At 39.0% G+C, this 23,150-nt stretch overlaps 1 pseudogene; it reads right to left on the bottom strand.

The window, feature by feature from the left end:
- Positions 1-21,809: 21,809 nt before the first annotated feature.
- LOC110291855 (TD and POZ domain-containing protein 4-like) lies at positions 21,810-22,909 on the bottom strand (annotated as a pseudogene).
- Positions 22,910-23,150: the final 241 nt, after the last annotated feature.

Genomic DNA, 23,150 nt, shown 5'->3' with positions numbered 1-23,150 from the left:
TTGGGTTCCCTCCCCCTTCCTTTATAACTGAGTGTCTGAAAATAGTAAAATTGAGCTTTGATCAGAATGTTGTCTTAGCTCCATTCATTCTTCCGCCCCGTCTAGATTCCTCTCTTTTCAGCTCGAACTGCCATTCTCAGTTGAACCATTCGTGTTGTGGACTTCGGGCAGGCCGCAACAGTTGGCGCCAGAACTGGGACCTGAAGAATGGCAGAGGGATGCTAAGAGAAACGACTGCTGTGTGGAGCTCCACAAGAAAGAAAAGGATCTTCGTATCTGGAGCATCGGAGCAACGGACAGGTACACATGCTAGCGCTAGCCTAAAATTTCAGTTTTGTAAAGTGTTGCTGAGGATGTGGTAGGATACGAATCAAGTTTGAATCAGTGCTAACCCAACACTGTTTCTGCTTGGGTCAGCAGCTCGTTAATCGGAACTAGATACGGAGACAGGCGGTGTGCCGCAGCTTTTTAGAAAGCTGCTTAGGTGGAAGAAGGAAGGGTTTAAAGTCATGGATCAGGCGGTTGTTTTTAGTTTTCAGGAGTTGTTTCAGGCCAGAGGAGTAAGGCTTGAAGTACAATTAGTAAGAAATTTTTTAGATAAGATAGATAGCTGTTGTCCATGGTTCAAGGAAGAAGAAATGATAGATTGTGGAACCTGGGAGAAAGTTGGTGAGGCCTTGAATATCGCTCAGACAGATAATTTTACCCTAGGTCTCTGGGCGCTTATAAATGATGCTATAAAAGATGCAACTTTTCCAGGGCTAAATTGCCCTCAGGCAGAGCTTGCAGTATCTCAGGAGGAGTGCCTATCAGAGAAGGCCTCCTCAGAAAAAGATCTTCTTAACTCAAAAATTGATAAATGTGGAAACTCTGATGATGGACTGAATTTTAACAAAAATCACTCAGATAGAGGAATTGCCCATTACCTTAAGATATCTTATTAATGATCAACAGGTTATCGTAGAGACTCCTGGTCTCTCTGCTCAGCTAGCCAAATTAACAGCAGTGCTAAAGGTCTTTCAGTCTGTACATGAGGCTTTTAATATCTTTACTGACAGTTTATATGTTGCTCAGTCAGTACCCTTATTAGAAACCTGTGGTACGTTTAACTTCAATACGCCATCAGGATCCTTATTTTCAGAATTGCAAAACATCATTCTTGCCCAGAAAAATCCGTTTTATATTGGCCATATACGGTCTCACTCTGGTCTTCCTGGGCCTCTGGCCAAGGGTAATGATCGCATTGACAGAGCTCTAATAGGAGAAGCTTTAGTTTCGAATCCAGTTGCTCTGGCCCAACGTGATCATGAAAGGTTTCACCTCTTTAGCCATACCCTAAGGCTCCGACATAAGATCACTAAGGAGCAAGCAAGAATGATTGTAAAACAATGTCCTAAATGTATTACATTATCTCCAGTGCCACATCTAGGAGTCAATCCTAGAGGCCTTATGCCTAATCATATTTGGCAAATGGATATAACCCATTATGCAGAATTTGGAAAACTAAAATATATACATGTTTGCATTGATACCTGTTCAGGATTTCTCTTTGCTTCTCTGCATACAGGGGAGGCTTCAAAAAACGTAATTGATCATTGCCTACAAGCCTTTAATACCATGGGGTTGCCTAAGCTTATTAAGACAGATAACGGGCCATCTTATTCTAGTAAAAACTTTATTGCATTCTGTAAAGAATTCGGTATCAAACATAAAACTGGAATTCCTTACAACCCCATGGGACAAGGAATAGTTGAACGTGCTCATAGCCCCTTAAAGAATTGGCTTTTTAAAACAAAAGAGGGGCATCTATATCCCCCAAGGTCACCAAAGGCTCATCTTGCCTTCACCTTATTTGTCCTAAACTTTTTGAAAACTGACATTAAAGGTCAGTCTGCAGCGGAACGCCACTGGCACCCAGTTACTTCTAATTCTTATGCATTGGTAAAATGGAAGGACGCCCTGACTAATGAATGGAAGGGTCCGGATCCAGTTCTAATCTGGGGAAGAGGCTCGGTTTGTGTTTTTTCACGAGATGAAGATGGAGCACGGTGGCTACCAGAGAGATTAATTCGTCAGTTAAACACAGATTCTGTCTCTTCTCGTAAGTATCATTCTAAAGACTAAAATTCCTCTTGTGCTTAGAATTCAGCTGGGAGTGGAAGCTCTCAGAAAAACTGTTTTCCTCTGAGCCAATTCCCCTACAAGAGGCTGGAGATTAGCTTTAGCTTTACAATTTGCATCTAAATAAAGTACCTTGACTTCTCCAAACAGAAAATTTACAGTGCTACTCTCTCATTGTTTAGATTTCTTTCTTTTCTCAAGCAGGTCAATCCACATTCTCCGGTTCTCCGCCCCTAAGAGCAAACAGGTGGTACTGCTAATCTCCCTTCCAAGGACATCCCAGCACGTGGCTTTCAGTCTGAGATAGGATTTAGATTTACCAGGAGAGCTAGAGAAGTAGAAATTTCATATATTTACAGAGATTAGTTCTTATTTTGATAGAGATGGGCTTAGTCCCTTAGCTGGCCTCTGGCTTTTCACCCTTGCTGTTACTGCAAGGTGTCCTTGGTTCCTCAGGCTAGGGAATAACAGGGATGAAGAGGAAAGACCTCCAGCTCCTATTTTAACCACAATCCATGGTGTTAATACTGACATAATTCTTGTCTAGGCTTTGCTAAATCTGAGGTTGACAAGTCTCATATAGAGACCGCGCATCGCTCAGAACTGCACTACTGATTCATAATCATATGAATACAGTATGGGTACCGCTTGGCGCAGGAGATTACTGCGGAGGGAAGGTCCAGCTTGACCGTTTCTGAGTTCCCTGTGCGACACACCTGATTTGAAGGAGGTTGGTATCTGACTCCAGCTAAAAACCAAAAATACCTAAGGCTCTGCCTCCCCTCCCCAAAAGATACCAAGAGCCACAGATGTGAGTTGTTATAAAGCTCACGGGAGGAATAAGGTCAATGTCCACCCAAGTCAAGGTTAAAGGCCCACTCATCTATGGATAAAAAAAAAAAAAATCATTTGATCACCTCTGTTAAGCATTGCCTATTTAAACTTAATTAATAGGGGGGAGAGAGGTTGGAGACCTTACTGTCGAAAGGGCAAGCCCTTCACTGCCTCCCACCCAAATAAAAAAAAGCCAACTGGCCTTGTACTAGGAGCCAGCCAGTCTTACCCCTTCTCCCTGTTTCCCTGCCTGTCATCCAAAATTGCGGAGGATTATCAGCTCAGTGTTATTCTAAATTTGTTTAGTTAAACTCAGCCAGGGTTCCAACACCCTACTTAAAATGCAAACAGGTAGTTACCTATTCAGCACTAATTAGCATTATAAAGTCAGAGCCTATTCTGTTAGTGGTTTACTAAGATAATAAAGACAGTCTTAGCCAAATACAGTTTACCATTAGAAAAGTTAGGGAATCCCACGGAAACAGGTTTTTTCTTTAGCCCTAAGAACTCAGGCAGAACTATTGAACATAAATAATTTTTCTGCCTCAGGCCAGCCCCCCTTTTTTTGTTTTGTTTTGTTTGTTTGTTTTGTTAACTAATGGGAGGAGATGTGGCCTCCCTTCCCCCAGCCTGGAACCTGCTTGCTCAAGGGTGGAGCTTCCTGCTCATTCGTTCTGACACGCCTACTGCTGGACCCTGCCTTTGCTGCCTGGAGGCACACACGTGTTCGTCCTGCTACTGGACCCTGAGTTACTTGGCGGGATATTGGGTTCCCTCCCCCTTCCTTTATAACTGAGTGTCTGAAAATAGTAAAATTGAGCTTTGATCAGAATGTTGTCTTAGCTCCATTCATTCTTCCGCCCAGTCTAGATTCCTCTCTTTTCAGCTCAAACTGCCATTCTCAGTTGAACCGTTCGTGTTGTGGACTGCGGGCAGGCCGCAACAAAGATTACTCTTCTTTCATGCTAAGACACCCGTGAATTGCTGGTAAGATCTGATAAATGAAACTCTAATGGCTATGGATGCTATGATGGCAAAGATAAGCACAAATGTCGACTCCCTTAAGTTGAACACCACTTTTAGAAGTAAAGGCAATATAGATATTTCTTATATTGGTATTTCAAAATCAAGAGTTGTTTTTAGACCCTCTAGCAATGATTGCCTGGCCATGAAGAACAGGTATCAGGTAATTGCGTTTACTCCTTCTCCTGCTCCTCTTCATTAAACTCAAAACTGCTTGGCAATGTGATCCAAGGGTGAACAAATGAACCAGTTAGTAAGAAACAAAAGTTAACAACCCACCTTTTACTTTATTCTCTGTATATGACTCACAAGCAACTTGCAGACAAATGAACCAGATTGTTTTGGCTTTAAGACCCACACACCCAGAGCATTTACTTTAAAATCACTGAAAGAAAATTAACATATAACCCAACAAACAGAGTTAAGAAATATAAGCAAGAGTAAATTACAAAATCATTCTGAACAATATTTTATGCCCTTCCAGCATATTGAGTTATAATGCCCTGAACCAGATTTTGCAAGGACTCCTGCAGTGAAGAATACCCCTTTCTATATCTGTCCCAGGTTTTGCTAAGGAACACTAAATTATCAAGCCAGGAATCTTCCTATCATACATGGCAAAGACACTTATCCAACTTAAGGGAATTTCAGCATGCTAATTGATTACAGAAAGACAAATAAGCCCTTCCAAACCTTTGTGGCAAGAGTCCTTCTTGCATGGAGACTGAACTCAAGTACAGAGAAAGGAGTGTTTCATTTCCATGCTACCAAGGGTCTATGGTTTGATGATTCTCTTTCTGGGGCCTTTGCTTGGCGTGTAATCTCTTTAGAAATACCAGATAAGGGTTAAAGTATTCAGTGTCGACTAAAATGCTTTCAAAACATAATGCTATTTATTAAAAGCAAACAATTATATAGTTCTGTGTTAGTTATTTACCTTGACCAAAGGTAAATACGACATATTTTATTCTGCCTCACATTTCAAAGGGAACCTATGGTATGGTAGCAGGACAGGTGGCCAGCCAGCTCTTCACATCTTTATCCACACACAGGAAACAGAGAAAGGGAGCTGGAGGTGAGATAAGATCATAAACCATCAAATATTTTCAAAGTGATATACTTTCTCCAACAAGGCTGTGCCTCCTAAAAGTTCTGTAAAGTCCTTGGACCAGCTGGGGGCCTAGTGTTCACATACAAATCCTAAAAGGGCAGGGACACTTGCCATTCAAATCACTTAGGTATCTCTTTTGCTAAGGAGAATTACCTCTCGGGTATAACACATTTTATAGTTTGAAGTAGAGCCCAGTTATAAAGAGTCCCGTGTTGGGTTTAATTACCTCCTGGCTAGAAAGAACAAAAAGGAGCTCTCTAAAACAATCACATTGAATTTAATTTAGAATCTAAGTGCCAGAATAGTGCATGTTAGGAATTTCATATGTATAATTAATAATCTACTCTGTGACAATATATTATTTAATTCAGTGTGAAGCACACTCTTGGGTAATCAAGACATTTTTTTTAAATGTTTTGTTTGCTGTGTTTCTTCACTTGCATTTTAAGTATTAATCATCTGAGTTTATAAAATAAACATGGAACACAGAAGAGGGCAGCTCATCTGGGGAAATGACTTCAAAAGTAGGAAACTAGGTCACTCGGCACTCTGCCTGTGCTTGCATTTCATAGCTCTGCCTTAATTAGAATTGTTAGATCATCTCAGGTTCTGCACATGCCTTCAATGGCGCAGTTTGTTTGTTTCTTTGAGCAAACTCGTTATCACCTTCTTTAATTTTCCTTTAAATTTATTGATTTAATTACTTGAATTGCAATCACAAATATGTATGTTCAAGGCAGCCACCTTCATACTTGAAATTTAAAGCCAGGTTTTATTTAGAAGACAGGGAGTTAGTCTACATAGTTTATTCTTTCTAAAATGAGTCAAATTGTGTGCTGTTGTTTAACTCAGACTGATTACTAAGAGAATATTCTCCCTCCCACCCTCACCCCTCTCCGTCCAACCCTGCATCCCTCCCTCTGTCTTTCTTAAAATGGGGTTTTATGTGTCCCAGACTAGCCTTGAATTGTCTAAAAATCCAAAGATGGTTTTGAACTTCTGATCTTCTGGACTCCTCTTAAAAGGAAGAGAAGCAGGAGGTGCATTCACAGAGCTCAGAACCTTGTGCAGGGCTTCATATATGTTAGACAACCAAGCAACCAACTAAGATGTCTCTGCTACACCTGACCTGACAGTGATTTTAAAAATGAACTAATGCAAATGACCAAGTGGTGATGAATGAAATAATTATCTAGATTTAAAAAATAATTAATTTATTTTTGACATTCCAAACACTGCCCTCTCTGATCCCCCCTCACAAAGTCCCTCTTCCATTCCTCCTTTCCTCCTTTGAGAGGGTATTCCTCCCCAACAACCCCCCCCACACACACACACTCACACCTGGTAACTCCCCACCTGGCTCATGAAGTATCTGCAAGATTAGGTGCATCATCTCCCACTGAGCACACAAGGCAACCCTGTTGGGGATCAGTGTCAGGCTAAACTCTTTTGCAGTTATTAGGGGAATTATATTAAGACTAAACTACACATCTGATACATATGTGCCAAGGGATCTTGATCCAGCCTGGGTATGCCCTTTGATTGGTAACACAGTCTTGGAGAACTTCCAAGGGTCCAAGTTAGTTGACATTTTTGGTTTTCCTGTGGAGTTCTTATCCCCTTCAGACCCTACAATCTTTATCCAGTGCTTCTATAAGAGACCTTGACCTCTGTCCAGTCTTTGGGTGTGGGTATCTGTATTTGTTTCAGTCAGCTGCTGGGTAGAGCCTCTCAGAAGATACTTTTGCTCTTGACTACAGTCATAACAGTGTATCATTAATAGTGTCAGGAATTAGTGTTTGCCCACGGGATAGGTCTCAAATTGGGCAGGGTACTAGTTGGCCATTCCTTCAGTCTCTGCACCATCTTTGTCTTTACCATGTTTTTGGACAGGACACATTTGGGTCAAAAATTTCATGGGTAGGTTGGTGTCCTTATGGTTCCACTGGGAATCATGCCTGGCTATAGGAGGTGGCTTCCTCAGGTTCCACGTCCCCACTGTTAGGCATTTCAGCTAAGGTCACAGGCTCTTCGGAGCCTCCACCATCTCAGTTCTCTGAGGCTTCCTAGAGATTCACCCACTCACCCACCAGAATAGCTGCAGATTTCCATTCATTCTCCTGGCCCTCTCTCCCCTCTCTCTCCACACACCTGATCCTGCCCTACCACTCTTCTCCCTCTCCCCTCCCCAACCCAGGTCCCTCACTCCATCTGCCTCCTACAACTATTTTATTTCCCCTCCTAAGTGAGACTCAAGCATCTTCACTTGGTCCTTTCTTCTTATATCATGAGTATCCTGAACTTTATGTCTAATAGGCACTTATCACTGAGTACTTACCATACATGTCTTTGGGGTCTGGGTTCCCTCAGGATGATATTTTCTAGTGCATAACATTTGCCTGAAAACTTCAGAATGTCCTTGTTTCTGATAGATGTGTAAATGAACTATATTTCATGTATTCATTCTTCCGATGAGGGACATCTGGGTTGCTTGCAGTTTCTGGCTATTACAAATCAGGTTGTTATAAACATAGTGGAGCATGTGTCCTGACGGTATGGTAGATCATCTTTTGGGTAGATATCCAAGAGCAGGAGAGTGGGTCTTCAGGAGGAACTGTTTCCAGTTTCCTGACAGATTGTCTTTCAGACTGGTTGCACATGTTTGTAATCCCACCAACCGTGAAGAAGTGTTCACCTTTATTCACACCCATGCCTGCAAGTGCTCTCCCTTGAGGTTTATCTTAGCATTCCGATGGGTGTAAGGTGGAGTCCCAGGGTTGCTTTGATTTGCATTCATTCCACTGATGACAAAGGATGTTGAATTTTTTTTTTTTGTAAGTGCTTTTGGGTCATTCAACTTTCTTCTGTTGAGAATTCTGTTTAGACCTGTATCCCACTTTTAAAGGGTTATTTGGTGTGTTGGAGTCTAACTTTTGAGTTCTTTATATATTTTGGATCATAGCCCTCTGTTGGATGTAGGCTTAGTGAAGATCTTTTCTCAATCTGTAGGCTGCCATTTTATCCTCTGAACAGTGTCCTTTTTCTTACAGAAACTTTTCAGTTTCATTAGATCTCATTTGTCAATTGTTGGTTTTAAAGTCTGTGTCATTGGTGTTCTGGTTAGGACACTGTCCCCAGTACCAATGACTTCAAGGCTATTTGTGGCAGTATTTTCACTGTCCAATTACATTAAAATAATAGTGCAGCAGGAAGCTTGTGATTGGACAGGGTAAAGGGAGGTAAAGCTAAGAGTTGCAGGGACAGAGAGCAACTTGGAAGAGAGGGGAGGAAACAAGATGGAAGGCGATGAGTAAGATGATTCAAAACCATCATGGCTTTAAATAGCCACAAGTAGATATATTGTTATATAGAGATAGAATAATTGGGGTAAATTGTCTAATCCAGGTGGGCATATTATACCATTATCAATTGGTCTTGAAATTATTTTGTGGGCATCTTGTAAATTGAGAATGTATTGATATATAAATCTGACTGTTTAATTATAAGCCTCTAGAGTTTTGTGTTACTGGGCTACTGGTATGTGGGACTGCCATCCACTGGGGGTTTATGGCTGAGAAGGAACTAGTGGTTCCAGAGACAAGCAGGCCAAAGCTGGGAATACTGTGACTAGTCACTGCAAGGGTTAGCTAGAGACAGAGGTGGTGAGATGGCCACAGGGGCAGAGAGTTGTCTGCCCTGCCGGTCTTCTAGAGTTTTGTTGCTATAGTGCTGCTGGGTATTGTGTCAGCTGATCTCAGGAGGGTGGTCATTGCAAGGGGCTGGTTGCATGTGACAACAACCTGCCAAGGGAAATTAGCAAGTCAGGTACAGACATTTTGGAAGTTATGGGACAGAGACTGCTGAGTTGAGAACACTCCACTGGAGCCAAGAGGCCTGCCAGTGCCTGGTGTAGTGCGGGAATATGCCCATCCTATTGAACATCTATTTTCTACTAATGTATTTAGTTTTATGTTGAGGTGCTTGATACACTTGGACTTGAGGGCTGTGGAGGGTGATAATATGTATCAATTTGCACTCTTCTACATGTAGACATCCAGTTAGACCAGCACGATGTGTTAAAGATGATTTCCTTTTTGCAGTGTATGGTTTTTGCTTCTTCAGCAAAAATCAGGTTTCTATAGATGTTTGGGTTAATTTGAGGATCATCAATTCAATTTCATTAATCAAACTGTCTGTTTCTGTACCAATACCATGCAGTTATTACTATGGCTCTTGTAGTATAACTTGAGTTCAGGGGTCATGATACCTGCAAAAGTTCTTCTATTGTTTAGGATTATTTTAGCTATTGTCTTTTGTTTTTCTATATGAAGTTGAGTATTGCTCTGTCAAGATATGTAAGTATTGGAATTTTATGGGAATTGCATTTAATCTGTCCATTCCTTTTGATAAGATGGCAATTTTCACTTATAATTCTACCTATCTATGAGCATGGGAGATCTTTCCATCTTCTGATATCTTCTTCAATTTCTTTCTTCACAGGCTTGAAGTTCTTATCATATAGGTCTTTCACTTGTTTGGTTAGAGTTACACCAAGGTATTTTATATTATTCATGGCTATTGTAAAGGATGTTGATTCCCTAATTTCCTTCTTGGCCACTTTATCATTTGTATAAAGGAGTGCTACTGATTTTTTTTTAAAGATAACTTTGTATCTAGCCACTTTGCAGAAAGTGTTTATCATCTGTAGGAGTTCTCTGGTGAAATTTTTGGGGTCACTTATCATATCATCTTCAAATACTGATACTTCATCTTCTTCCTTTCTGATTTGTATTGTTTTGATCTCTTTTTGTTGTAGTATTTCTCTAGCTGGAACTTCAAGTATTAGAATAGACAGATAGTGAGAGAATGGGCAGCTTTTTTTGTCCCTGGTTTTAGTGGAAGTGCTTTAAATTTCTCTTCACATAATTTGATTTTGGCTATTGGCTTTCTGTATATTGCTTTTATTATGTTTAGGCATGTGACTTATATCCCTGATCACTCTAAGATTTTAACATGAAGGGATGTTGGATTATGTTGAAGGCTTTTCAGCATCTAATGAGATAATCATGGGAATTTTTTTCAATTTGTTTATTTGGTGTACTCTATTGATGGATTTTCTTATATTGAACCATCCCTGCATCCCTAGGATGAAGCCTACTTGGTCATGGTAGATGATGTTTTTGATGTGTTTTGGTGGATTCAGTTTGCAAGTATTTTATTGAGTGTTTTGCATCGATGTTCATAAGAGAAATCGGTTTGAAGTGTTCTTTCTTTGTTGTGTCTTTCTGTGGTTTAGATATAGGGTGTTTTCCTTCTGTTTCTATTTTGTGAAGTATTTTGAGAAATATTGCTATTAGCTCTTTTTTGAAGGACTGGTAAAATACTGTCTGAAATCTGACTATGGGAGACTTTTAATGACTGCTTCTATTTCTTTAAGGGTCATAAAACCGTTTAGATAGTTTTGATCTTGTTTTAACTTTGCTATGTGGTATCTGTCTAGAAACCATGAATTTCATTTTTATTTTCCAGTTTTGTGGAATACATGTTTTTGAAGTAAGACATAATGATTTTTTTGAATTTCCTCAGACTCTGTTTTTTGCCCCCCTTTTCATTTCTGATTTTGTTAATTTGGATACTGTGTCTGTGCCTTTCAGATAGATTGTCTAAGGAATGGTCTATTTTGTTGATTTTTTTCAAAGAACCAGCTCTTGGTTTGGTCAATTCTTTTTATTGTTCTCTTTGTTTCTAATTGATTGATTTTAGCCCTGAAGTTTACTATTTCCTGCTGTCCTCTCCTCTTGGGGTGTTTGCTTCTTTTTGTTCTAGATTTTTCAGGTGTGCTGTTAAGTTTCTACTACCAATATTAGGCCTCTACAATTTCGTTGTGAAGGCACTTAGTGCTATGAATATTCCTTTTAGCACTGTTTTCATTATGTCCCATAAGTTTGAGAATGTTGTGCTTTTGTTTTCATTGAATTCTAGGAAGTCTTTAATTTCTTTATTTTTTTTCCCTGACCAAACGATTTTTGATTAGAGAGTTGTTGTTTCCATGAGTACTTAGGCTTTCTGTTGATTCTGTTGTTGTTGAAGTCTTGCCTTAACTCATTATGATCTGATAAAGTGCAAGGAGTTATTTCAATCTTCTTGTATTGGTCTAGACTTGCTCTGTGTCAGATTATATGGTCATTTTTGGAAAGGGTTCTGTGAGGAGCTAAGAAGAAGGTATATTCTTTTGGTTTTGAGTGAAAGGTTCTATAGATATCTATTACATCCATTTGGTTCATAACATATGTTAGTTTCATTTTCTCTAAGTTTACTTTCTGTTTTGATGACCTGTTCTCTGGTGAGAGTAGGGTGTTGAAGTCACCAACTATTATTTTACAGGGCTCAATGTACATTTTGAGCTTTAGTAAAGTTTCTTTTACAAGTGTGGGTGCCCTCACATTTGGGTCATAGATGATCAAAATTGAGACTTCATTTTTATGGATTTTTCCTTTGATGAGTATAAAGTGTCCTTCTCCATATCTTTTGATTATTTTTGGATGCAAGTCTCTTTTACTAGATATTAGAATGGCTACTCCAGCATGTTTCTTGGGACTGTTTCCTTGGAAAACCTTTTTCCAGCTGTTTTCTCAAAGGTCATGTTTATCTTTGTTGCTGAGTTGTTTTTCTTGTATGCAACAGAATGATTGATCATGTTTATATATCCATTCTGTTAGTCTGTGTAATTTTATTGAAGGAAGTAAATCCATTGATGTTGGGAGATATCAATAACTAGTGATTGTTAGTTCCGTTATTTTGATTTTGGAGGTTGTACTGTGTGACCATTTCTCTTCTTTTGATTGTGCTGTGAGATGATTAATTTCTTGAGTTTTCTTGGATGTAGTTACCCTCCTGGTGTTGGAGTTTTCCTTCTATAATCCTGTGTAGTGCTGGGTTAATAGAAAGATATTGTTTAATTTCTTTTTTTATGGAATATCTTGGTTTCTCCAACTATGGTAATTGAGTTTAGTGCTGGGTATAGTAGTATAGGTTGGCATCTGTGATCTCTTACAGTCTACAAGACATGTATGTGTCCAGGATCTTTCAGCTTTTAGAGTCTCTGTTGAGAAGTCAGGTGTAATTCTGAAAGGTCTGTCTTTATTACTTGGCCCTCTTCTCTTACAGTTTTTAATATTCTTTCTTTGTTCTGTACATTTAGTGTTTTGATTATGTGGTGGGAGGGTTTTCTTTTTGGTTCAATGTAGTTGGAATTTTGTGTACATTTATAGACATCTCTTTCTTTAGATTCAGGAAGTTTTCTTTTATGATTTTGTTGAAGATATTTTCTGGCCCTTTGAACTGGAAATCTCCTTCTTCTAGTCCTGTGATTCTTAGGTTTGGTTTTTCATAGTATCCCAAATGTCTTGGATGTTTTGAGTTAGGAACTTTTTCCATTTGGTATTTTCTTTGACTGATGTATCATTTTCTTCTACGGTATCTTCTATGACTGAGATGCTCTCTTCCATCTCCTATATTCTGCTGGTTATGCTTCCTTAAAGGCCTCTATCATCTTCATGAGATAAGATTTAAGGTAATAGTCTTGCTCTTCAGGTGAGTTATGATATCTAGGGGTTACTGAAGTAGGAAAGTTGGGTTCTGATAGTATCATATTGCAGTGGCTTCTGTTGATTATGTTGTTGTGTTTTGTATTTTTCTCCATTAGCTTTCTCTGGTTTCTGCTAGCCTGGTAGTCCTGGGAGTAGTAAACCTCTGACACTGGATGTCCAAATAGCTACAGGACTCCCAAAAGGCACCAGAGCTGTGGGTTGAGGTTTGGAGTATAGCTCCTAGATCATAGGTAGCTGTGCAGACCAGAAAGCAGATGGAGCTCTGATAGGGTGAGGCAGAGTTCTCAGCTGCTGGGCTTGCTGCAGTCCCAGTAAGTAGGAGTAATGGGGCATGGGGGTCACACTTGTATGTCCCAGATTGGAGCAGGTATCCTGGAAAGCAGTTGGAGCTGTGGGGTGGAGAGTTGTGTGAATTTATTTTATATTATATTACTTTACTGCTCTATTCACTGCATTGATTATTTACAAATATGCTCAGATGTTTATAAATAGTATTCGAAAAATGGACGAAGGGGAATCAAAAAATTACATCCATGAAGCTCTTGTAATCACCAGTCTTCCTGAAATACAGCATCAATACAAAACATAGGTAATGAAAGGGAGAAAAATTAAAGGAAATTATTTGAACCATGGTGTGATAACTTAGGATAGTAGTCCTCAAAGTTGCTAACACTGTGACACTTTAATATAGTTCCTCTTGGTGGACACCCAAGCATAAAATTATATTCATTGCTACTTCATAACTGTAATTTTGCTGCTGTTCTGAATCATAATGTAAATTTCTGCATTTTCCAATTGTCTTAGGTGACTCCTGTGAAAGGGCCAATAGATCCCCTAAGTGTGTGGAGGAGTGTAACTCACAGGTTGAGAACCACTGATTTAGGGGACATTACCTCATTCTATTACACCAATCATTTTCTTCATGCCTAACATGTCTAACCAGTCTTCAATGTCACTTTGGTATCTATATTCTAATTTCTATCAACAAGATTGCTTTTCAAATAGTGATTCTCATAGGATATTTTTTTTCGGCACTTGCAGTATATCTAAAACTGCAGTGCATAGGAGTGTTACATGTTATCTAGCACAAACAAGCTTGAGCTTTGGAGGATTTTTTTCCTAGAAGGATGGTGGGGTCATCAAAGTGATGACTAGCGTGAACATTCCAATGCTATATATGCTGATGTCATACATCTAACACACAGCATCATGCATTTAGAGCCATGAATTTACCCCCATGCATTCCATATTCATGACTTAATAACCAGGGGAGATTCTCTGTCTTTCAGTGAGTTTCTCCTTCTGTAATTGTATGCTCATGGAAACTGGGAAAAGTCACAGTTTCATTTCTATCATTTGGGAGCCACCAGCTCATTCATGACTGTCTCCATCTTAGACGCAAACCTATCAACAAACTTAATTGTCTCTGAAAATATATTTCTGTTTTGTCAAATAACAGTATATTTTCAGGCTCCAAGGACTAGTACATCTTTCAGTTAACATCATTAATTTTATAAAAAATATATATCCATTATATATGTCCAGTAAATTCACCATACCTATCCCTGTATCATTTAAGGGATTGTCTTATCACAGCATTGACTGAAAGAAAGAAACATTATCAATTTTAGCCAATTCAACAATCCTCATCTTGCCATCTAACTCAGTTAAATGAAGAACAAGAGTGGTGCTTGCTATACTTATCTTGGTGGACCAACTTCTTGTACAGATCTTCAAACTTGGAAAAAAGCCAGGAGCTTAAAATTAAATGCCACAACATGTATAAGATAAAATCTATACACATTTCAATTCTAAAAATAAGAAAACTGAAGACAAAAGAAAGTCATCTGAGTACATTGAAGTCAGACTCTCCCTGTGGAATATGAAAATTACTTTGAACCACTGTTGGCATAGAAATAAGCATTCATAGTGAAATTGGTGAGGGCTCAGAGGGGAATAAAGAATGTGCCATGAAAAATTAGAGGAAAATGACCTATGTGGAAGTAGTTGCAAGTAGATAAACATAATGTTATGTAGAAAATAATTTGTGGATCTTGGATTTTTATCTGAGGTGATAATCTATAAAAAATTTTGAGTGTATGGTTCTGGTAAAAAGTCAGATGAGACAAAACCAAAGAAATGGGTAAAGAGATAGAACACAGGGGCAGAGCTGCTGCTGCTTTTGCAAAAATGGAGCTGTACACAAGAAATAAGAATGCTTTAAAAATTAATAATTACACAATTTATAAAACCATTAGAACAGATTCAAATATCACCTATTTATTTCTACTGAGCCCAAGTGAACCTTTTCACTAAAGTTGATGTTTTTATTTTGAATGGTTCTTATTACTACAACAATATATATCTCTACAATGTTGGTTTTATAATGAAATGAAGAGAATGTAATTTTTTTAATTGAAAATTATTTGATTATAGGAAAATGTCTATTTAAAAACTAAAATTGTTTGAAATTATTTAATTACAGGAAAAAGTCTATTTAAAAACTAAAATCAATAATGAAAGGTTATCAGCCATCATGAGTGTGCTAGGAACCCAACCCTGGTACTTTACAAAAACGGCAAATGCTCTTTATTACTGAGCGATAGCTCCAGGCCCAGAAGTCAATATTTTAGTGTATGGTAACTCTAATACTTCACTCCATTTCAAAATTACTTAAACAGGTATGTACATGTATGTATAAGATCTCAGGTCTTATTGTCATAATATACCATAGAGTCAAAGTGTGACCTATATTGTCTTATTTTTGCATTGCTAGGAATTAGGACTCAAATTTTTGGGGAGGTCATGATGTGTTTTTAAAATCTCTCTAGAAAACACTTTTATTGTTTAAAATTTTTTTTTAAAGTTTAGTATTTTTTTATACTTGTCTTGCTCTGTTTTGTAATTTTGAGCTTTACATTGTCAATCATCTTTCAGTTAAATAAGCTTCCAGAAGACAGGGATTATGCCTGAATTACCTTTCCCATACAGTATCACATGAATATTGTGCAACCAGGTATTGCAAATAATTTTGAATAAATATAAGTAATTTAATTAATATGTTTCAACATTTTAAATGTATAATATGTAGCTTAAATACTAAAGATCTGAAATTTGTTGTACTGAAAATATTTTTTTAATTAGGTAATTTCCTCAATTACATTTCCAATACTATCCAAAAAGTCCCCAATACACTCCCCCCCCCCAGTCCCACACCCACCCACCCCCACCCCTTGGCCCTGGCACTCCCCTGTACTGGGGCATATAAAGTTGGCAAGTCCAATGGGCCTCTCTTACCAGTGATGGCAGCTAGAGACAAGAGCTCTGGGGTACTGGCTAGTTCATAATAATGATCCACCTATGGGGTTGCAGTTCCCTTTAGCTCCTTGGGTACTTTCTCTAGCTCCTCCATTGGGGGCCCTGTGATCCGTCCAATAGCTGACTGTGAGCATCCACTTCTGTGTTTGCTAGGCCCCGGCATTGTCTCACAAGAGACAGCTATATCTGGGTCCTTTGAGCAAAATCTTGCTAGTGTATGCAATGGTGTCAGCGTTTGGAAGCTGATTATGGGATGGATCCCTGGATATGGCAGTCTTTAGATGGTCCATCCTTTCTTCACAGCTCCAAACTTTATCTCTGTAACTCTTTCCATGGGTGTTTTGTTCCCAATTCCAAGAAGGGGCACAGTGTCCACACTTTGGTCTTTAAATTTGTGTAATCCCAAGCCATTAAACATTACAAGATAAATCCTTCAACAATATTCCATCATAGCTCTTCATGACTTGGAATACCTGCCTCAGTCACCATGGGAATTCCTTTCATATGACAGCAGAAAACTTTAGGGCTGCTCTGTAGTTTGTCCCACTTGATTGATGTGACAATTTTACAGAAACTATTAAGGGTTGTTGTTTGTTTTACAATGATTATGCCATGCTAGTTATAAAGTCCATTAAATGATATTCTCTAGAAATTGTATTCAATGTACAATATAATGACTATTAGTCAATCATACAACAGTACATCACAATTATACATGGTCTACTTAAAACTATTTTCATATCTTCTATGTAATTATGTATTTTATATGCAATGTTGTTTTAACATTTTTGCATTACAACTTTTTGATTTTTTATCAGATATTTTATAAAAATGATTTTATATTGTTTTGGTTTTAATTTACCCCTATTTTTAAACTATGCAAATGCAGCCTTAAAGAAGCAATAATATTATCTTTGGGGAGTCTTTTTACATTCATCAAATATAATTTACAAAAATATTTCATTATTTAATTTGAACATTCATTATTAAAATTTGCAGAACACCTTAAAACAGTTAAGAAAAATGGAAAATAAAAAAATAATATATACTAGCTTGTCTAAATGGCGTCATATAATATCCACTCTTTAAAAATTATGTACGTTTTTATTTATCATTTGTATGATGTTGGTTTGAAGTCAGTTGAATTGGCTCTACTGAGTTAACTCAGTTTGCTTTTCGTTTCCTTCTTCCTTCCTCCTTTTTCTATCATTTTTATTTCTTTCTGTTGTGAATAAAACCCATGTTTTCACACTTATCCCTTACAAGCACATCATGTTATTACTCACATGAGTTCTATGATTTAGTGGCTTGTTTCCTTGGGAGAACTTCAGACCATAATGCAAGAGACACAAACAAAACAAACAAACAAACAAACAAACAAAACCCCACAGATACAAACATAAACCCCAAAACAATCAATACTTGGAAGAATAGCCTGTAAGGAAGAGAAAATAACACATCTTGAGGTCATGCACTGAAGTACTGGAGTAGAGAAAAATGCTAGAGTGTTCCATATCCTTTTGCATACAAAATATTTCATAGGACACTGATGCAGGCACACACCGAGGCAAAAATTTTTCACCAAAAATCAGTCCCCATGTGGGCACTGGAAATTGAATTCAGGATCTTTCTAAGTGCAGCCAGTGCTCTTAACCATTGAGCCATTTTTCTAACCTCCAACATACCCAACTTTATATCTTACCCCTCTCACAAATGCGTTCATCATAAGCAGCTACATAAGTATAGGCTATGAGAGTCTTTCACATAGAAGACAACTGGTGGCTTGTGAAATGTATATGTACATAAAATCTCAGGAAATCATACCAGAAGCATGCATAACATGTGTATTATAATGTGGGTTATGTACTCTGCTGGAAAATAATGTATATAAAACGTACTTTAGTCTGTCATGAGATTTTGGTGCCCATTCACTTAGACTCTCAGCTATTTTACAAATGGAGAAAAAGAGTATCCATTTATCTTACTAGTGTTCAGGAGATAAAGATGGGATGGTTGCAAATAAAATTGTTTAAAATATCATAAAACTTCAAGAATAATCCCTCTAAACCCCACCAAATACATTACAGGTCTGATGTTACTAATTAAAATATGCCTAAATAGATTAATGTATGTCATTGTTTTCTGAGAAAGACTAGGTAACCATCACAAAATGTCAAACACAAATATTCCCAATCCATATAACCGTAGAAGGCAAGGTGAGATTCTCTAGTCCATTTACTTTGTAAAAACGAAGGGATTAGGTTAAATAACTTTATAGATTATTCTAACCTTGAATTTCATTTCGGTTCTTTGACAGTGACCTTCCAAAGGTTTATCAGCAGTTCAATATCTTAAAAGCTTTTATACTGAAATGCTCATGAGGACAATGGGATTCCCATTACTGTCTAACTTTTCAAATTCTCTAGTCAGTAATACACACACACACACACACACACACACACACACACACACACACATATACATATACATATATATATATAATCTATTCAAGCATTCACAGAAACCAAAGACTTCTCCTCGAAATAAATGAAATGAAATGAAAATGTGTAAATGTGTGCCTGAACTGTGGAGCAGGAGAAAAGAAAGACCCCAACCCTTTGCCAGTGATATACTTCACTCTTTAACCCCTGCACCTTCTAATACACAGTGGTATTGGAGAGGATGAATGAATGGGCATTTGGTTATCCTAATAAATGTACTTTGTATGTATTATATAAGCTCATCATATTAGATCAAAATTCTATATCACTTCTTCAAAGTCACAGTTACCTTCTCACATTGGCATGCTTTCTGGGTCAAATGAAAGTAAAAGATGTCTGCGTGTTCATACAACACATGCTATATGAGTCAACACTGAGGAAAAATAGACCCGTTAAGGGAAAGAAGCCAAAGGTGAGTTTAGAAAGGATTCATAGACAATAATAGTATATTTGAATTGTATGCAGCCTTTAGCTTCAACTCATCATACTGCCAAGTGACAGTAAAAAACATCTCATACATACTGGGAAAAGGTTCTGAATATATAAATTATCTATGCTATTTCCCTACAGCATATGTTTCAGAGATTTTTCAGCAGAACATAAAACACACACAGATAAGGGATGCATTTAAGCTCTTCAATAAAGCCAAGAATTTCAAGATATATTTCAAAGATGCATGTTTTCACTAAACATCTTTTCAGTAAAAAGAACATATTCACTCACATATTTTAAACATAATTTAAATTTTTATTTATATTTAGAGTGTGTGTGTGTGTGTGTGTGTGTGTGTGTGTGTGTGTGTGTTTTCATGGGGGCCAGGTATGCAATGTTACATGTGTAGAAGATAGAAGACAGCTTGACTACATCACTTCTCTCCTTCTACCATGTGGGTTCCAGCAATGGTCTTCAGCTTTGGATGCAAATGCCTTTATCCTCTAAGCCATCTTTTTTATAATTCACTTTACATTCCACTCACTGCCTCTCTAACAATCCCTCTCCCCTCCCCTTCTCCACTGAGAGAGTGGAGACCCCCCTATATATCACCCCACCCTGGCACATCAAGTGTCTGCAAGGCTAGGCACATCCTCTCCCACTGAAACCAGACAAGACAGCGTAGCTAAAAGAACAAAGCCCCCAGAGAAGCAACAGCTTTGGGGTTTGCTCCAACTTCAGTTGTTCAGGACCCACATGAAGACCAAGCTGCACATCTACTACATATGTGCAGGGAGCCTAGGTGTAGCCCATGCATGCTCTGAAAATTGGGAATAGTTTTACCTCAAGACCCAGCTATACTACTTCTGGGCACATACCCAAAGATACCCAACTATACCACAGGGAAACTTTCTCAACTCTGTTTATAACAGCTTTATTCCTAATAGCCAGAATCTGAAAACAACCTATATGTCCTTAACTAAAGAATGGATAAAGAAAATGTGGTATATCTACACAGTGGAATACGATTCAGCTATTAAAATCAAAGACATCATGAATTCAGCAGGCAAATGGATGGAACATTTGAATATCACTCATTCTGAGTGAGGTAACTTAGACCCAAAAAGATATGCATGGTGTGTATTCACTTATAAGTGGATATTAGCCACAAAACAAAGGATAACCACACGACATGCCACAGACCGGAAGAAGTTAAACAAGAAGGAAAGCCCAAGTGAGGATACTTGAATCTCACTTAGAAGGGGGAATGAAGCAGTCATAGGACACAAATGGAAGGAGAGAACTGAATGGGAGGGAGAATGGGGTGTTAAGGACCAGGTGTGGGGAGGAACAGGAGAGATGGCTAGATGGCCATGAAAAGGAGTGGAAATTTGCAACTGGCAGGGGTGGGGCGGAGGGGAACATCTCAAATACATACCAGATAGCTGCTGTAAAGGAGGTGCCATGAATCAGTGGGCGTGACCTTAGCTGTGACTCGCATCACTGGGGATATAGAACCTATAAGCCATCTTACTGGCCCTTCCTTAGCATATTTTTATGCAAATTACCATGAAGGAAAGGAAGAAAATGATGGATAATAACAATCTTATCTACAGTAAAACTTAAAAGCTTAGATAAAGGCCATTCTAAATATCAAACAAACAAACAGAAACAGAAACACCTTGATAATCTTCAGTAAAACACAGTCAAAAGATGTGATAATTAAGAGAGAAGCATATGCTAAATAACTGAGTAGGGAACAAATGCTAGGCTAAGTTTACTAGTCTGTGCCTAACTCCTTGGAAGAGGGCACTCCTGGGAGGAAGGTCAAAGCAGCAGAAAACTGATTAAGTGGGCTTGGTTTGTTCAGTTATGCCCTCTTGAACACCTCCCTGTGGTAAAGAGGACACAAGTGGGAAGAACAGTTTAAGTCATGATTTCTGCAACACTGACATAAATTTTATAACTGTAGTTACTGCTGACACTGTCTTGCCTGGCCCTGCCCCCAACTCCATGTATTGCCTCCTGCCCATCAGATCACCTTTGCACCATATTCTCGCTCTTGCTTGCTTCCTCTGTCTAAAGCCTCATCTGCATAATTTCACACTGGCCTTCAGTGATCCTACATACTCTATTACCAGGCTTATCAAAACATGGTCAGCACATAGGTGAGCAACGACAACCACATTGCGGGTATTTGATTCTTCTTCAAATACAGATTGAAAGGAAAAAGGGGTGTATCCTCTTCTTTTTTGGGGGGGTTGTTATTATTTTGCTTGTATCTGTGGGGTTTTTTTTGAGTTGATTTTATTTTATTTTATTTTATTTTATTTTAAACTCCAGATTTTATCCACCCCCCAGTCAATCCCCATACCACATCCCATACCTCCTCCCTGCCCCCATCTGCACAAGGATGCCCCCACCTCCAACCCCCACCCCAAACTGAGTTTTAAAGAAAACAAAGCCTTCTTTCCCCTTCACTTCTCTTAAGAATAAACATTCATGTTTGATTTCTCCTTTCCTCTGAGCCCCTGGTCATCTTTTCTGTTAGTCCAATGCAGACACATTTCTCTGAAGAAACCCTTTTGGTCTGTGCTTCAGGCCAGTACCTAAATTCAATCCCAGATTCCAAGACATCAGACAAAAATGAGAAGATCAACAGAATAGATGTCAGGTAGACTGTTCCAGATTCCAATGCTGTCCATTTTCCCAACCACCATTCCAACATATTTCGAACTATTGCAAATCCACCATGCTGCCCTCCCCCAGATTCAGTGTGAATGCTCCAGCAATACCACTGTCTAACGAGAAGTCACTGGGAAGAATACTTCCCAGTTTGTGTTGGAAGACAGGTGTAGGTCAGAGCTGATTCGGTCTTAAAGACCACTTAAGTTGTTTGAAAGGGAGGGCCAGAAAACATGCTGTGCAGAAGCCAGAGAGTGAAATGCTTCAGCCACCAAGTGGGGATGTGACCCCCTCATTGACATCCACCCTGAGGTCTTAGAGACCTCGGAAGCATAAACTATAATGAAATCCAGGGCCTGAGTCTTCAGATGCTCTGTGCTGTGGAGGTCAGCCACGATGAGAGTGTGTGCAGCATTCTCCACAGAGAGGTTCCTGCAGAGGGCATCCTCACACATGACCATCAAGCCCTCCAGGCCATACCTGTCAGCAGCTGCCAGCAGATCACAGGCCATGGAGTGGCTGTGGAGGTGTAGCACCTTCCCTGTGTAGATGAAGCCCATCATCACCTTGAAGACTTGGGGATCCAGGTCAGGGATCTCAACACGGTTTGTTAGTCTCTCCTCCATTTCATGTTCAAACATGGCTCTGAAAACTGGAGAGCGAGCTGCCAGGATGACCTTGTGAGCCCTGAATTCATGGCCAGCTACCTCTGTGAAGAGGGAATTCTCCCACAGCTCCCCTACGTTATCTTCCAATGTGCACCTTGGAACCTTGATTGCAGGTCTTGGGTTCTGTCCAGAGATGCTGAAGGAGTCTTGGAGTATGCTCACCTTGCAGAGGAGGGTAAATTTGTCATCTGGTGTTAGCACCTGGGCTGGAGACAAGAAGGAACCTCGAGTGATGAACTTTTCAAATCCAAAGGGCTGGTGTGGCTGTATTCTAGAAAAGCTTGGGATCCTTTCTATATTGCAATTTTCACCCTTGGCATTTAAGATACAAACCTCGAACTTTGCCCAAACTGAGCCCTTTTCACAGCTGAGCAAAATCAGATAGAGTGACACATAATCTTTGTTTTTTTCATCAACCCCGGTTGGGTATACTCTCAAACACCATGTCATTTTGTCATTGTCCTCTGATGAGAACACTGGGCTTGTAATATATTCCTCTGTTTCCTCAACAAAAAAAGAGAAGTTGCTAATGGTCCACCTGTAGCAGAATTTCTGTTCATGGCTCCATGTGTCGTCCCTGGTCTTGGCTTCCAGTTCCCCTGACATTTCTGCTTGAGGTACTTTGGATTTAAAACTGGAACGTAGTTCACACGGTTTGAAGTCTCAGGTGTTCTTCAGTATATGCTGGAATTCTGAAGAAATAGACTCCAGTGCCAGGAAAGAATTGGGCTTGCTAGTAAGAAGAGAGCGAGCAGGCAAAGACAGAGTTTCCTTCTATCCAAGTGATTATTTATGCCTAGAGAAGAAGGTGTGGCCCAGTTGAAGGTGTGTCTTCTAGTCTCAAGAT

Source organism: Mus caroli, unplaced genomic scaffold (assembly GCF_978045245.1).
Source record: "Mus caroli unplaced genomic scaffold, Mus_caroli_1 scaffold_3, whole genome shotgun sequence".
Lineage (NCBI taxonomy): Eukaryota > Metazoa > Chordata > Mammalia > Rodentia > Muridae > Mus > Mus caroli.
Note: the sequence above shows the minus strand (reverse complement) of the source record. Positions and strands in the feature narration are given on the sequence as shown.